This window comes from Ascaphus truei, chromosome 8 (genome assembly GCF_040206685.1).
Source record: "Ascaphus truei isolate aAscTru1 chromosome 8, aAscTru1.hap1, whole genome shotgun sequence".
NCBI lineage: Eukaryota > Metazoa > Chordata > Amphibia > Anura > Ascaphidae > Ascaphus > Ascaphus truei.
This window is the reverse complement of record NC_134490.1, coordinates 79,875,758-79,891,355: the sequence shown is the minus strand read 5'-3', so window position 1 is coordinate 79,891,355 and position 15,598 is coordinate 79,875,758.

Sequence of the window (15,598 nt, the reverse complement as noted above, 5' to 3'; positions counted from 1 at the left end):
ACTCTACCCAGGAACGGTCGTCCTACCAAAGCCTCTCCAAGAATAAACCAGTAAATCATCTACCAGTCCATTAACCAGTCCACTGTCAGTCTACAAATGGAGAACGTTCAAGACTTCAGTCACTCGACCAGGAGCGGTCTTGTGGATCATAGATGATCCAAAAGACTTCTAGAACAAAGTTCTCTGGACAGATTAGTCAAAGGTAGAACTATTTGGCCTCAATGAGAAACATTGTTTGGCAAAAACCAAATAGTGTGTTCAAACAGAAGAACCTCATCCCACCTGTCAAGCATGGTGGTCTGAGTGTGATGGTTCGGCGTTGCTTTGCTGCCTCAGGATCTGGACGGCTTGCCTTCATTGACACAACCATGAATTCTACATAGTATCAGAAAATTCCAGAGGAGAATGTTGGGCCATCCGTCCGTGAACTGAAGCGAAAGTGGATCATGTACTGTAGCCAGGGCAGCAGGCAGATTTCCCTGGGCCCAGGACTACCGTTCTAACATCCCTCCCCCCACCGAGCCCTATTTCATACCTATGTATTGTAGTGTATGTCTTTATTTATATAGCGCCAAAAGTGTACTCAGCGCTTCACAAAGAATACAGTACAGGGAATTATAATTATACAATAAGTGCAGCAAAATCAGACAATAGGAAAGGAAATCCCTGCCCCGAAGAGCTTACAATCTAAGAGGTTTAATGGGAAACTTACAGAGACAGCAGGTGAGGGAGTAAGTGCTGTAGATGGCAGTGCTTGGTCACAATGGGTGGTAGGAGTGACTGAGTGTGGGACATTAGCCATGAGGGCAGGCTATTGGGATGCTTGATTTGTGGGGTAAAATTTAAGGAAGGTCAGTGTTAAATGAAAAGGTTAACACCATTTACAGTGGAAGAGGTGGCAGGGAGGCATGAGTGAGATCAGGTGTGTATGTCTGGCTTCAGGCTTAGGGGAGATCCCCAGCAGCAGGAAGGAGTAGATAGAGGGTGTGAATAGAGGATTTGTGTGGGTGTTTTTTATTGAGGTTTAAAGAAGTTGTTGGGAGAGAGGTGTATAAATAATGGTGCAGTGGGGAGTGGAGATGTTGTTGTGAACAGAAATGTTCACAAAGGAGTGAGGAAACAGTAAACAGAAAAAGAAATAGGGAGGGCATAGTGAGATGCAGGAGGAGAGAGTTCCAAGGTACTGGAGGATAAAAGTGTACAAATAAATCACAGATGTTAAAAGTTAATGTCTCACAGTGGCAAAGTTGTAATGCAGAGTCCAGATCTTCCTCCAATCTTCACCTCCAAATTCAACTCCAAAATTAACTCTTGTAGACACTTTTGATATACACTTATGATGTGACGCGACCTTGCGATCCCCTTCTATTTCCCTCCCTCTTCCCATGAATTTCTCTCTCCATCTCACCGCTCACTCTCTCCATTAATTACCCCACTCACTCAATCCCCCTGCCTCAGATGTATTTCTCTCCTCTGCGTCTCACTCTTTTCCTCACCCCCTCTCTCCTCTCACTCTCCCATCCCCTCTGTCAATTACCCCACTCAATCCCCCTCCACACTCATTCTCTCCGCCTTACACAATTCCCTGCCCAAAATATACCACCCCCCCCATGTAAAAAAATTGTGTGTGCTGATCACGCGCATTTTAAGTGAAACTTCTTTGTCTTTTTTCACTGTTTTGTCACAGAAATTGTATTTGTAATGGTGATGTTTTTAATTAATAATCAAAACACAATTTCAGTGCCAAAACGCAAAGAAGTTTGATTTAGAATGTGTTTTAGCTATTTGCACTTTTATATTTATAGTAGCTGAATTCTCTGTGTGTCAGTGTGGGTGTGTTTGAGTCAGTATAGGGGATCAGTGGGTGCAGTAGAGGGGGAGAAGGGATCAGTGGGTGCAGTAGCGGGGGAGTAGGGATCAGTGCATGCAGGAGAAGGGGAGAGAAGATCAGTGGGTGCAGTAGAGGGGGAGAGGGATCAGTGGGTGTAGTAGAGGGGATCAGTGTGTGCAGGAGAGGGGGATAGAGGGGGTCAGTGGAAGCAGGAGGGAGAGAGGGGATAAGTGTATGCAGGAGGGAGAGAGGGGATCAGTGTATGCAGGAGGGAGAGGGGATCAGTGGATGCAAGAGGGTGAGGGGATCAGTGGATGCAGGAGAGGGGGAGAGGGGATCAGTGGATGCAGGAGAGGGGGAGAGGGGATCAGTGGATGCAGGAGAGGGGATCAGTGGATGCAGGAGAGGGGGAGAGAGGATCAGTGGATGCAGGAGAGGGGGAGAGAGGATCAGTGGATGCAGAAGAGGGGGAGAGAGGATCAGTGGATGCAGGAGGGGTGAGAGAGGATCAGTGGATGCAGGAGAGGGGGCGAGGATCAGTGGATATAGCTAGGAGATAGGGGATCAGTGGGTGCAACATGGAGGGGAGGGTTGATTGGCGGCAGAGGCTCACGGGGTTTGATGAGGCGGCGGTGGCAACTCACAGGGGGCGGAAGGGTTGATGAGTAGGCAGCGGCAACTCACGGGGGTGGGCGGTTTGATGATGATGAGGAGGAGGCGGCGGCAGTGGCAACTCACGGCGGCTCGTGTGTGTGTGTTGACTCCTGCTGGTGGAAGCTGACAAAATCCAGTGGCAGTGAATGTTTATTTATTATTTATTTATTTATAAAATATTTTACCAGGAAGTAATACATTGAGAGTTACCTCTCGGTTTCAAGTATGTCCTGGGCACAGAGTTAAGACAAATAATACATGGTTACAAATACAGTTACATAAATGAACAGGGTATACATTATATACAAGACATTGCATGCACAGTTAAAGAAAATATATATTATGGGCGTATGAAACAGTTACAGACCAGATTAAAATGTGAGACAGCCTTAGATTTGAAAGAACTTAAACTGGTGGTGGATGTGAGAGTCTCTGGTAGGTTGATCCAGTTTTGGGTGCACGGTAAGAGAAGGAGGAACGTCCGGATACTTTGTTGAGCCTTGGGACCATGAACAGTCTTTTGGAGTCTGATCTCAGATGATAGGTGCTGCATGTGGTGGGGGTGAGGAGCTTGTTCAGATAGCTGGGTTGCTTGCCCATAAAGAATTTAAAGCCAAGACAGGAAAGGTAAATTTTGCGCCTAGACTCGAGTGATGACCAATCTAGTTCCTTGAGCATTTCGTAGTTATGTGTGTTGTAGTTGCATTGGAAAACAAAACTACAAATTGAATTGTAGAGGGTGTCAAGTTTGCTAAGGTGGGTTTGAGGTGCCAAGCCATATACTATGTATCCATAGTCAATAATTGGCATTAGCATCTGCTGTGCGATACGCTTTCTGACCAGGAGACTTAGGGAGGATTTGTTCCTGTAAAGTACCCCTAGTTTGGCATAGGTCTTGGTTGTCAGGGTGTCAATGTGCATCCCGAATGTTAAGTGGGAGTCAAACCATAAGCCCAGGTATTTAAAACTAGTGACAGGGGTTAGGGTGGTGTTAGCGTTGGTTCTAATCTGGAGCTCAGATGCTGGAAGCTTTAAAAATTTAGTCTTGGTCCCAAAAACCATTGTTACAGTCTTGTCAGTGTTTACAAACAGTTTGTTTTGGGAAATCCAGTTTTCGAGTCTCAAAAAGTCAGACTGAAGTATGTGTTGAATGTCAGAGAGGCTATGGCAGTGTGCATATAGGATTGTGTCATTGCATACATGTGTATTGAGGCTTCCTTACAAGCTGTGGGAAGATCATTAATGAACACCGAGAAGAGTAGGAGTCCCAGAACAAAGCCTTGTGGGACACCACAGGTGATATCCAGGGGGTTGGAGTTAGAGCCTGAGATGGACACATGTTGGGATCTTCCTGATAGGTAGGACTGAAACCAGTTTAAAGCATGCTTCCCTATTCCAGAGCTCTGGAGTTTGTTTAGCAGGATAGCATGATCAACTGTATCAAAAGCCTTTGAAAAATCTAGGAATACTGCACCAGTGAGTTTACCCTGTTCCATTCCACACTGGATTTCATTGCAAACTTTTAGCAGGGTTGTTATGGTAGAGTGTTTGGGACGAAAGCCAGATTGGAATTGGCTAGGGAAATTTGTCTTGTTATAGTAATCGCTTAATTGGGAGTGGACACATTTTTCCATGACTTTGGATAGAATTGGGAGAAGTGAGATTGGCCTGCAGTTTGAGACAGTGTTTTTGTCCACACTTTAGAAGATTGGGACAACTCTGGCAGTTTTCCAGGTCTTAGGGATATGGCCTGCTGATGGCCTCTTCTGCCAGCAGTGACGTCACTTCCGTCACCACTGACTTCCGTTCCCATCAACTCCATTCACTGTCACTGAATTTTTCTAAAGAAGTGTCAGTTCAAAAACATCCCACCCTCAAATACATACAAATCTTCCAAAATACACACAAAAAAACCCCACCTCCCCAATAAATATAACTCCCACATATATATATTGGCTTGTGTAATACGAGCTTGAGACAAAAGGTGGCACTGAGTGCTCATTTGCATGTAATTTCCCAGAATCCCTTGCTGCAGTGGAAGCGCTGTATGCTGGGTGACAATGGGGAAAGACAGGGTTGCAGACCTGTCTAAGACATGCAAATGAACATACAGTAATATTTACAGTTGCTATATATATATATATATATATATATATATATATATATATATATATATATATATATAACATTTAAAAAAGCCCCCCTATGCTTATATAACCCCTCCCCCCAAATGCACATATAAAAAAAAAAAGCCCCCAATACATCTAAAAATAAAAAATCAAAAAAAAACCAGTACATATAAAAGAAAAAACCCGGTACATATTAAAAAAAAAAAAAAACGGTACATATTTAAAAATAAAAAACAGTACATATTAAAACGCCCCCACTACATATTTAAAAAAATAACAATACATATTAAAAAACAAAAAATACATATTAAAAAAAAATAGACTTGCCTTGGAGATGGTCAGGCCGGGCCTGGTGACTGCCGGTTGGGAGGTGATTGCCGATGAGGGTGACTGCCAGGGGGGGACTGAATGCCGGGGGGGGCGGGGAGCGCTGTGAATGCCATTGGCCAGACAGAGCAGTTGCCACCAGACCTCGGCTTTCCCCACTTGCAACCCTCTTCCTCTCTCTGTCCCACGCCGGACCCTCTGACTTCAGCATGCGCTGGGCCTCCCACTCATGGCCCCAGCACTGGAAACTGGGCCAAGTTTCCGGCACGCCAACGTCAGAGAGGTCCGTCGTGCACTGACGTCAGAGGGCCAAGCTTGGGACAGAGAGAAGAAGAGACCTGCAGGTTGGGAGAGCCGGGGCAACTGCTTTGTCCGGCCACCAGGTGCCTCACTGCCACTGGGCCCTCCGCCACCGGGCCCGGGACACTTGTACTGGCTGTTCACCCCTGTCAGAGGCCCTGACTGTAGCAAGACAATGATCCTAAACATCCAAGCAGATCTATAAAATAATGGCTGCAGAGGAAGAAACTCTACATTTTAGAATGGCCTAATCAAAGTCCGGACCTAAACCCCATTGAAATGTTGTGACTGGACCTGAAGTGAGCTGCCCATGCAAGAAAGCCCTCAAATGTCACTGAGTTGAAGCCGCTTTGTAAGGAGGAATGGGCCAAAATTTCTCAAACTGATGTGAGAGACTGACCAGCAGTTACAGGCAATGCTTAGTTGAAGTTATTGCTCTTCTATGAGGTTCCACTGAATCTAAAGGTTCACATACTTTTTCACACATGGATATTGAATGTTAATCATTTGTGTTGAAAAAGTATCATGTTTTTGTGTAATTTGTTTGATCAGGTTATCTTCGTCTATTATTAGGACTTAGATTAAGATCTAATACCATTTTAGGTTTGAAAAATTGGAAATAAGTGAAAATCCTAAGGGGTTCACAAAAAAATTCTCACCATATTAGTTCATATTTGATTTAGTTCAATTTTTTTTATAGTTATCTCTGTATATCAATTTAATTATGTATTTTTCACTTCTACCATTTTATCAATTATATATATAATTGTAATATATATATATATATATATATATATATATATATATATATATATATATATATATATATATATATATAGACAGCACACTGCAGGTTTGGTATCAAAAAAGTGTATTCAGTAAAACAAGGCCGCCAACGTTTCGGTCCTCCCAACGGGACCTTCCTCAGGGCACTGCCCTGAGGAAGGTCCCGTTGGGAGGACCGAAACGTTGGCGGCCTTGTGTTACTGAATACACTTTTTTGATACCAAACCTGCAGTGTGCTGTCTCTTTTTGGCTATCAGGATCCCCTGGTCTCCATTTGTCTACATATTCTCTATGGGACAAGCATCTGCCTCCTGCATCAAAACGTGACTTGATGATCTCCATACCTGACTATATATATATATTGTATCTTGACAAAGGTGCATCTGCACCGATACATTGAAAATCAATTTGCTACTTTAATAAGTGAGGAGTCACCTGGGAATTTCTTTGCAAGTATAGTTTGAGTGGATTTGGCATGCCACAGTTTGTAGTACCCACAGTATTTCTATTATTTATGGACATTTAAAATAGGGAATGCATTTCCTTTACATATTTTGTCATTTGGACCAAACACAGCAAATATTTTTATCTGCGTCAATTTGCATGTGGAAACGTATGAACCTTTCAAATCTTGCTTCTCATATTTGACACATCTTTTTAGAGCAAAGCCTAACACCAACTAATTCTGGCGGTTTTATTTTGCGTATATAGACAAGCTGCGCTATTTAGAGGCGCAACTTTTGTTACATTTCATTCTAATATTGTGCTGACTATTTCTTTCCCTACAACTACTCCCTAAACGATGATGGTGCTAGTGGAGTGGTGATAGATCAACGCCATTTCAGCCACTTTTGGAGCAATACTCCAGTTTGGGACACTTGATACATATCTTCCTTTGTGTATGTAACCCTCCTTGTCGGCTCTTAAGGCGTTTACATCATGATAGGCTATTTACATGGCTGTACTCCGTGTTTCATGAATTTGCTGGGTGTAGCTTTGCAGATTTTAGAATGATTGGCGCCAGGAACTTTTGTAGTACAAACAAAGCTTTATTCACATTCGTTGATTATGCTCCACATGCATAGAACATACTTCTGATAGACAGTAACTGGTGTCAAACAGTATGGTTACTCTGAGCGTCTTCCTTGGTAGCCCTAACTCCTACACTAGAGCGGTTTAGGCTTCTTTAGGATTCATCCTCTTTGTAGCCCTCACTCATACGCTGGGGAGGTACTTATACTTGTGTCCTGCTGTAATGTTAGATTGTCAATCTCTTACATAACTTCCGTAATACCCATATATCTGGTGGACCCTGGTTGGGGGACATTCTATTCTAGGGGATCAGTGTCCCTTTACTGTGGATACAACAAAAAACAAAGCCCAAAGCTACATCCAATATGACAAAAATACACAGTGAAATACCTATATATCTCTTGAAAAAGGGTAATTTAGTTAAACCCTTTGGCCAAAGCATTATAAGCCTGGTTAGCCACATCAAGGCATAACCATTAGCAGGTCCTAACACCAACTGATTAAAATTCTTTTTTACCTCTATAGTTAGAGGAAGAATGATCGCATTGGATCTGTCACAATCAGCTGCATGCAAGACCTGCTCCCTTGGAAAGTGGGGAGGGGCGAGCTTAAACCCTGGGAGGGAGGGGCCACTGACCTCCAAAACAGCTGAGACCAGCTGGACAAATTTAATAAACACACAGATACCCATTTATATATATATATATATATATATATATATATATATATATATATATATATATATATATATATATATATATTATGTATACTAGTATCAATAAGCTTTGGGTTTCTTTGTTTTTTGTTGTATACATTTAGCCACTCCCACTAGCACTCCAGTTAACACTTCTATACATAATATATATATATATATATTATTATGTGGTAATTTTTGGGGTTCCTTAGAGCTTGCTGGGTATACTGTATGTGTGTTTATTCCCTTTACTGTGGACAGCATTCTTCTTCTATACTTAACTGATTGGGAGTACACTCTATCTTCAGTGATCAATATCTCGTCACTCTCTGAACTATCTGCCTCGTTCATACCTTGTGGATCGGGACTATACTAGGGACTTTCCGGTTGGCCCGATCCAACTATACTCTCAATGTATTACTTCCTGGTAAAACATTTTATAAATAAAATAAATACTCTGGTGTTTCTATTCTGGGAACTCCCTGCTAAGCACTTTCCTGCTCCTCTTCTGGTCAGAGAACAATCTGTTCATTACTATTGGCTCTATCTGTTATCCCCTGAGGAAGTGTGCGCAAGCGCACGAAACGCATAGGGTGTTTTTTTGTCAGTTTGTTTGGACGATTCGACGAGAGGAACGTTCAGTAGCAGGAAGGATCTCCGTCCCAAAGTTCTGCCCACTGGTGACGAAACATCCGGTGACGTCACTTCCGTCTCGAGGAGCATGGGACACGGGGACACGCCGCTATATTACACGATCTAGCTGGAGGAGGACTTACTTCATCAGCCTACTTGAGATCCACTGCCTGTACCTAGCTGCCATCCTGTGAGTAGGGCTCCGGTATTACTCTACCGGATTGGCGATCCCTGGGTCCTTCGTCCATTCATTTTACTTATTTTAGACTTGTATTAAATTAACTTTTACTTTCAGCCTTGCTCCCGTGTGTCTTATGTCAGTCTTGTTTGTTTTGGTTCGTTTTGTAAGTCAGTGTCTGTGATTTTATGTTAGCTGTGTTGCACTATATTTTTCTTTTTCTCGTTCCATATCACGCAACACACGGATGAAGTTACATCTGATCACTTGAAGATCGAGGAATTGCCAAGTCATCCCCTTTGGACATTCATCCTTCTGTCTTGAAGTCCCAGGACTATCATTCAATTGGACTCCTAAGGCGCCGGTATCTCTTTTGTTTTTCTATCTGTAAAGGGCACGTTATCTAACTGAAAACAATAAAGTCGATAGGACATCCTTACTGTCTTACCTGTGTGTCGGCGATTAGCCAGGATATGCAGTATCAGGAAAGCCTGCCCTCATAGGAGCTTGTTCTGGCTGCAGTATTACAAGTGTACACCAGGCTGCAGACACAAGACAAGAACTAAAACTCCCACAAGCATTGCAATGCAGGACCCTTCCACTTTATAGGTAAGCCCTATTTAAAGAGCTGGAAGTCCTATACGCCTTGCTTTGCAACTTAATTTTTCTCTTCAGTTCACGTCTCTGTTCCTGTCTCCTGCCAAGCTTCTATCAGGAATCAGGCAAGTATTCTGCCTGATTCCCTTGTGTATGACCTTGGATCTGTTTTGGACTTTGCTTTTCCTAACCCCTTATGTTATATTGCATCATAAACCTGTGAGTGACTCTGGATTGCTTTTGACTCTGCTCTTTCTAATACCATTCGCTTGATTTTCCTTCCTGAGTCTGTGCCATTTCCAGTGTTCTCAGACTTACTATACACTTAAACATATTTACATTACTTACAGTGAGGCCCTCTCCAACTTCTACTCCTGACTGAGTAGGGCCGCCAACAGAAATCATGGGGCCCAGGACCAATGAAAGGAGGGACTCTCTCCCTCTCTCTGACTCTCTCCCTCTCTCTGACTCTCTCCCTCTCTCTGACTCTCTCCCTCTCTCTGACTCTCTCCCTCTCTCTGACTCTCTCCCTCTCTCTGACTCTCTCCCTCTCTCTGACTCTCTCCCTCTCTCTGACTCTCTCTCTCTCTCTGACTCTCTCCCTCTCTCTGACTCTCTCTCTCTCTCTCTGACTCTTTCTCTGACTCTCTCTCTCTCTGACTCTCTCTCTCTCTCTGACTCACTCTCTCTGACTCACTCTCTCTGACTCACTCTCTCTGACTCTCTCTCTCTGACTCTCTCTCTCTCTCTCTGACTCTCTGACTCTCTCTCTGACTCTCTCTCTGACTCTCTCAGACACACTCTCTCTCTCTCTCGGACAATCTCTCTCAGACAATCTCTCTCTCTCAGACAATCTCTCTCTCAGACAATCTCTCTCTCTCATGCAATCTCTCTCTGACACACTTTCTCACTCTCTCTCAGGCACTCTCTCTTTCTCTCTCACACACACGCACTCACACACACACACTCACACACTCACACACACACACTCTCACACACACACTCTCACACACACACTCTCACACACACACTCACTCAGACACACACTCACTCAGATACACACACTCAGACACACACATACACACGGGGGAAATCGGAATGGGGGGTGAATCGGAGCAAGGGGGGTGTATCGGAACGTGTGGGTCGGAGCACGGGGGGAATCAAAACGGGGGGAATCGGAGCAGGGGGGAATCGGAACGGAGGGGGAATCGGAGCAGGGGGACAAGGGGGCACCAAGGGAGGCATGGAGCAGACTTACCACTTGCTTCATGCAGCAGGAAAGGGGCGGGCCTCGCTATGCAAGCTCAGAGCTTGCTGCGGGCCAAAAAAAAATCCTGGCAGCGTGCCAACACGCGCCAGCCAATCAGGAGAGGGGGGAGGTTTTTTTTTTTCCTTCTCTTTGCAGAGAAGCGCGCGCTGCCTGGCACATCGCGAGCGCGCTAAATCCTGTCACCCGGTGGTGACCGGGCGATGGGATTTATCGAGGGGCACGGCTGCGCATGGGGTCCGGCCGGCCGGGCCCCCTGACTCACGGGGCCCGGGACGCCAGTGCCCTCTGTCCCCCGCTGTTGGCGGCCCTGCTCCTGAGAAACCTGATTCTAGAACGCTAGGGGTCACTATACTCTATGTATCCTCCCATCTCCCTATGGTGACGTCCCAGGTCCCAAGCCCTACTGGGGAGTGATTATCATTTCTGCAAGTCTTCCTGTATCACATGATGGGGAGGGAAGCAACTCTGCATGACCCCACACAGTTAACCCTCTAAGGACCTTAATGCCCTAATTACTAGTAGTCCCTAGCAGGGGGGCTACATGTATAAAATTAGTGCATGTGAAAGGTGAACTAAGTTGCACTTGGCCAAGGCAAATAGTTGATTGACTTGATAAATGTAAAAGCATTTGTCTTTTCCCATTAGTTTAATGTGCCCTGACAGTGATTTAAATACATGGGGACAATGTTAAAATTCAGTCTGTGTGTACATTTAAACCTTATGTACGCTCTTTATTCCCTGTTATGGGGGGCATAGCATCCTGTCGGGTGTAGAGTGTGTTCTTTAGTTTAATAAGATGTCTGCTGAAGACTGCGAGAGAATAGTACTAAAACAGAAGGTTTGTTCTCATCATGTGGTCTTAGATGCAGTAAGAATGCAAACTGCTTCAGTGGACATAAAAGAAGTGGAAAACTGTGTTGCTGTCTTGGAGCCCTTGGTACAAACTGCAAGAGAACATTTCATGCTAAAGTACATCAGTATAGAGAATCTAAAACAAATTAACCCAGGAATATTACGTCTGTGGAAGTACTTTTTTTGCAGAGCAAATATGTTTGTCAGAAGACGATAAGGATTCATTTGAGCCTAATCAGCCTTGTACATTCTAATAAGAAGTTATATTACTGTATGTGTGTGCTTTCTGTGCTGTATATATTTCATAAACATGTTTTAAGCATGTTTTTTTTAATCAATTCTATCTACAGCATTATTATACATTTCAGAATATTTTGAATAAATTCAGTGCAAGTTGTAAAAATGTAAAAGATAAAAAGATAAATGTTGCATGTTTGGCACTATATAAATAATTAATTATTTTAAAGGTACAATTGAAAATATGCTAATACCTTTAAAACTACATACTCCCTAAAAGTAGCTGAAGGATAAATTGCATAGAAACATAATTAGAACATGTGTAATGCAGTATACAGCAATTCTGTGTATACAAACCATCTAAATTACTTTATGTAAAGGAAAAAGAGACATTATATGTTCTGACTCATTGGCTTTCGATAATACTTTTCAACCCTTTCAAACAGCAATACAAAAAAAACCCAGAAGTATATAAAGTTATTCATCTTGATTATACGGTTGTTCTTGATAAGAGGGATATAAAGTTAAAATACGTTTTGCCATGAATATTTACTGCTACTTTGCATTAATCATAAAAAATATAACAACTGTATACTTTTAATCTCATTGAAATTAGTCATATATCGACAAGTTATAAAAGTTAATGAAAACCAACGCATTTTCTTCTACCGATCTGTTAACATTCAAAAGGGTAGGAGTTAAATTTGGGTGGATCACTCTGTTAAAGCTGCTATTATGTTAGAAACCTAAAGCATTGTTGTTAATAATTTGTACAAATGCCATGGCATTTTTCTCACGTTTGCAAATCAGGAGAATTCTCAATGTTTCTTTTTACAATCCACAATGAATATGCAAGCCGAAAATAATTCAACGTGACTTCTCAGCCCATGGTGTGTTCTGGAATGAGGAGGAGGGGTTCCCCAAGTCTTAGGGGTGGTCACTGGTGAGTAAAATCACACCATACTAATCAGACCATTTGTTCTATTCAAGAAACCGGAGGGTGGGCTGAGTTATGGATGTTTAGCCCAGCCTCTGTGTCCTTATTCCAGAAGGTACATGCATTATTAACCATCTGAATTCTTGACAAAATAACATTTCCCACGGTCTTGTGAAGAATAGTGAATTGACAAACCTGAAAAAGCACATTGCATATATATAATTTCAATCACAAATTAGATTACAATGGAATGGATATTAAAAATAAAATTCACTTCTCCCTTTAGTGATGAGTCTGCAAAATATTGAATAGCAGTGACACTAGGAGTTAACAGCATTATTAGCAAGTTAGATAAGTCGTGTGATTTAGACTTGCAAATCTATTGTTACGTGCTCTACTAAACCATTTTCTTCATCCTTTTTGTTGTGCTAACATCACAACTTCCAATTGTCGCTAATACACACGTCATAGCTTCTGACAGCTTAAATATGATGTTGATTACTGTAGTTTAAGGCCACGCATACTGTAGTCTTTACTTAGATGTCAAATAGGACAAATATTCCCTAACCAGCCTGTTGTGAGCAGCAAGACATAATGATAAACTAGCTTATAAAGAGATTCATTAACCTATCAAAGACACAGCACATACAGTATCATTATTGACCTACCGATAACACAGCACGGTTAATCTTACGCTATTGCTCTGAAAGTGAATCAGTCATCAAAACGTGTTTAATGGTACCCTTTGGGGTGTTTGTTTTTTGTAAATTAAAATATACTGTGCCTTTTAAAACAAGCAATTTTCTTTGTACGATAACATTTGTAGTAAGCGTTTGTGCTATGCATAAATATTTTCTTTAAAGTTGCATTTATTGCCCAATATATACTAAAGCTTACTTATGTGACTTAAGTGGTTGCACTGTTTCTGTACCACTATGAAATGAAATATGCTTTATGTTGGTATTGAAGCAGCAATCCCTTTTCTAGCCTCATTTGAATGGGGACAACCTAAAAGCTGAACTGCAGTACCCCAAGCTCTATGTACTGCACAGGTGCCGAGTTATTATGGTGCAGAAGTCATATGTCCTGGAAAAGAAATATGGCCACTAGGGTCCACCTAATTCCAGACCACAATAGATAACTGCAATGTTTTAGTGGTATTTTATTGGCAATAATAACATTGATATCTCAGGTATCAGAGGACTCCTCGATCATATAAGATAAGGGGAATTTGGGAAGAATTGCTGCTTGCTTATTATATTATCTTTTCTCAACACTATGACATTTCTAGTACAGTGGAATGTCTTTCCCTTAACCACAAATCCATGTTTGTTTAGATGATACTTGTACCTACAAAGAAAAGGGAAAATGTGCCTTTATTTTCTGAGAGTCTCACATTTCCTTAGAAACAAATATTTGCCCATTGAATTTATTGTATGGGGCAAGATAACCTTGAAAAGCTTCATCTGCCGGCCCTACCACAAGAGAAATCGCGTTACATATTTGAGCTGTTACAAATAAGTAGTGGCTTCCAGCCCTGGCATTCTAATCGCTTCCCTCCCCCTCCTATAACAATTTCCGAAGTGCGCGTTCTCATTGTTGCCCTTGGAAAAGTAAAAGTCTATTATAGTCTTTGTACCAAACAACAAAAGAACTTATTGATCAAAGATTTGGGGCCCACCAGTTAAAGGAATTCATGATGTGACCACCAACATACAGCTTGAAGCAGTCAAATTACACTGCAAGACCGCTCCTGAAGGGGCTTCCTATGAAGGAAAATGCATTAATATGCATTATTTTAATGTTTTGGGTATGGAAGTCACTCAGGCATTATTTTACCCTTTTTTCTAAGCAGCCTTTGCTTATATATTATGTTTGTGTACATTCTTTCCCTCTGTTTTCCACATTTGAAACAATAAATTAAATGGTGTAAAATATTTATGTTGCTGTATATGTAGCATAAATACACAAGTATACATTAAATAATTAACCTCACACATATTCTCTTTAGTGAATCCGTATCTGTTACTGTTCTTTGTGTCTCCATTTGTCTCATTGATGGTTTATGAAGGAGTATCCTACTCTTATGCGACAAGCATTAAACTTAACCTGCTTATAAATCATATCTTGATATTGAAAATACAATTGGAACACAAGGGGTGACTCCCCTGTCAGAATGAGGTATACAATAATAAAATCAGAAAAGCGCTCACACCAATGTGGGGACAATAAAAATAATTATAAATTATTCAATGAAAGCCTGTATTCATAATAATCCACATCCAATCAATACATATCTCATAGTCCAAACACTGAATCCAGTCCAAATAAATGATGAGGATGAAGCTCTCTTCCAGTGGATCCAACCCAAAGACCCAAAGTAAATGAGAAAAAGATGAGTGGCAAGGCTCATAGTGAAGTCTGCTCTTTATTGACACACAGAACAAGGATTAAAAGCACTCACAAACGTTGGTTGGTTTCAGGCACACAATTGTGTTATGAAACTTGACTGTATGGTTCCAGGACCGCCAGCAGTATCCACGGTTCTCCGCTGGGTCTTCACTTGTCCTCCAGAGTCTCTCACCCTCCGTGCACATAGCCAAAACGATTCCGGGTCACGTGACGTTGTCTTAACGTGCCGTCCTAACGTCACAGAGGGGCGGATCTTCCAGGAGATCTGATCAGCTCAGAGAGGGGAAGCTACGACGGGAATATATCAGGATTTGTTAAGGTGTTTGCTGGTACTTGGGCAGTGTCTGTATCTGCCCAAGAAACAGCAAACACCTAAACAAATCCTGATATATTCCCATTGTAGCTTCCCCCCATGTTCTGTGTGTCAATAAATAACAGACTTCACTATGAGCCTTGCTCCCTCTCTCTTCTTTTATCTATGAGACAAGCATGAAATATATATTTTCTAATATTTTTCAAACGGTGGACCCCAGCACTCCACTTCTTTCTCTGTTGACTGCCTTCCCTGTCTGGGCCTCTTTCTTTTTGTTTATTTTAGTATTGTGACCCTCTAGAAAGCTTTTGGGTTCCTTAGAAATTGCTTAGCTTGCAGTAACACCGATATCACACTTTATTGAATGAGCTTCTATAATCAGGAGTGGTCCTAGAGCAGAAGCAAATGCTAAGGAC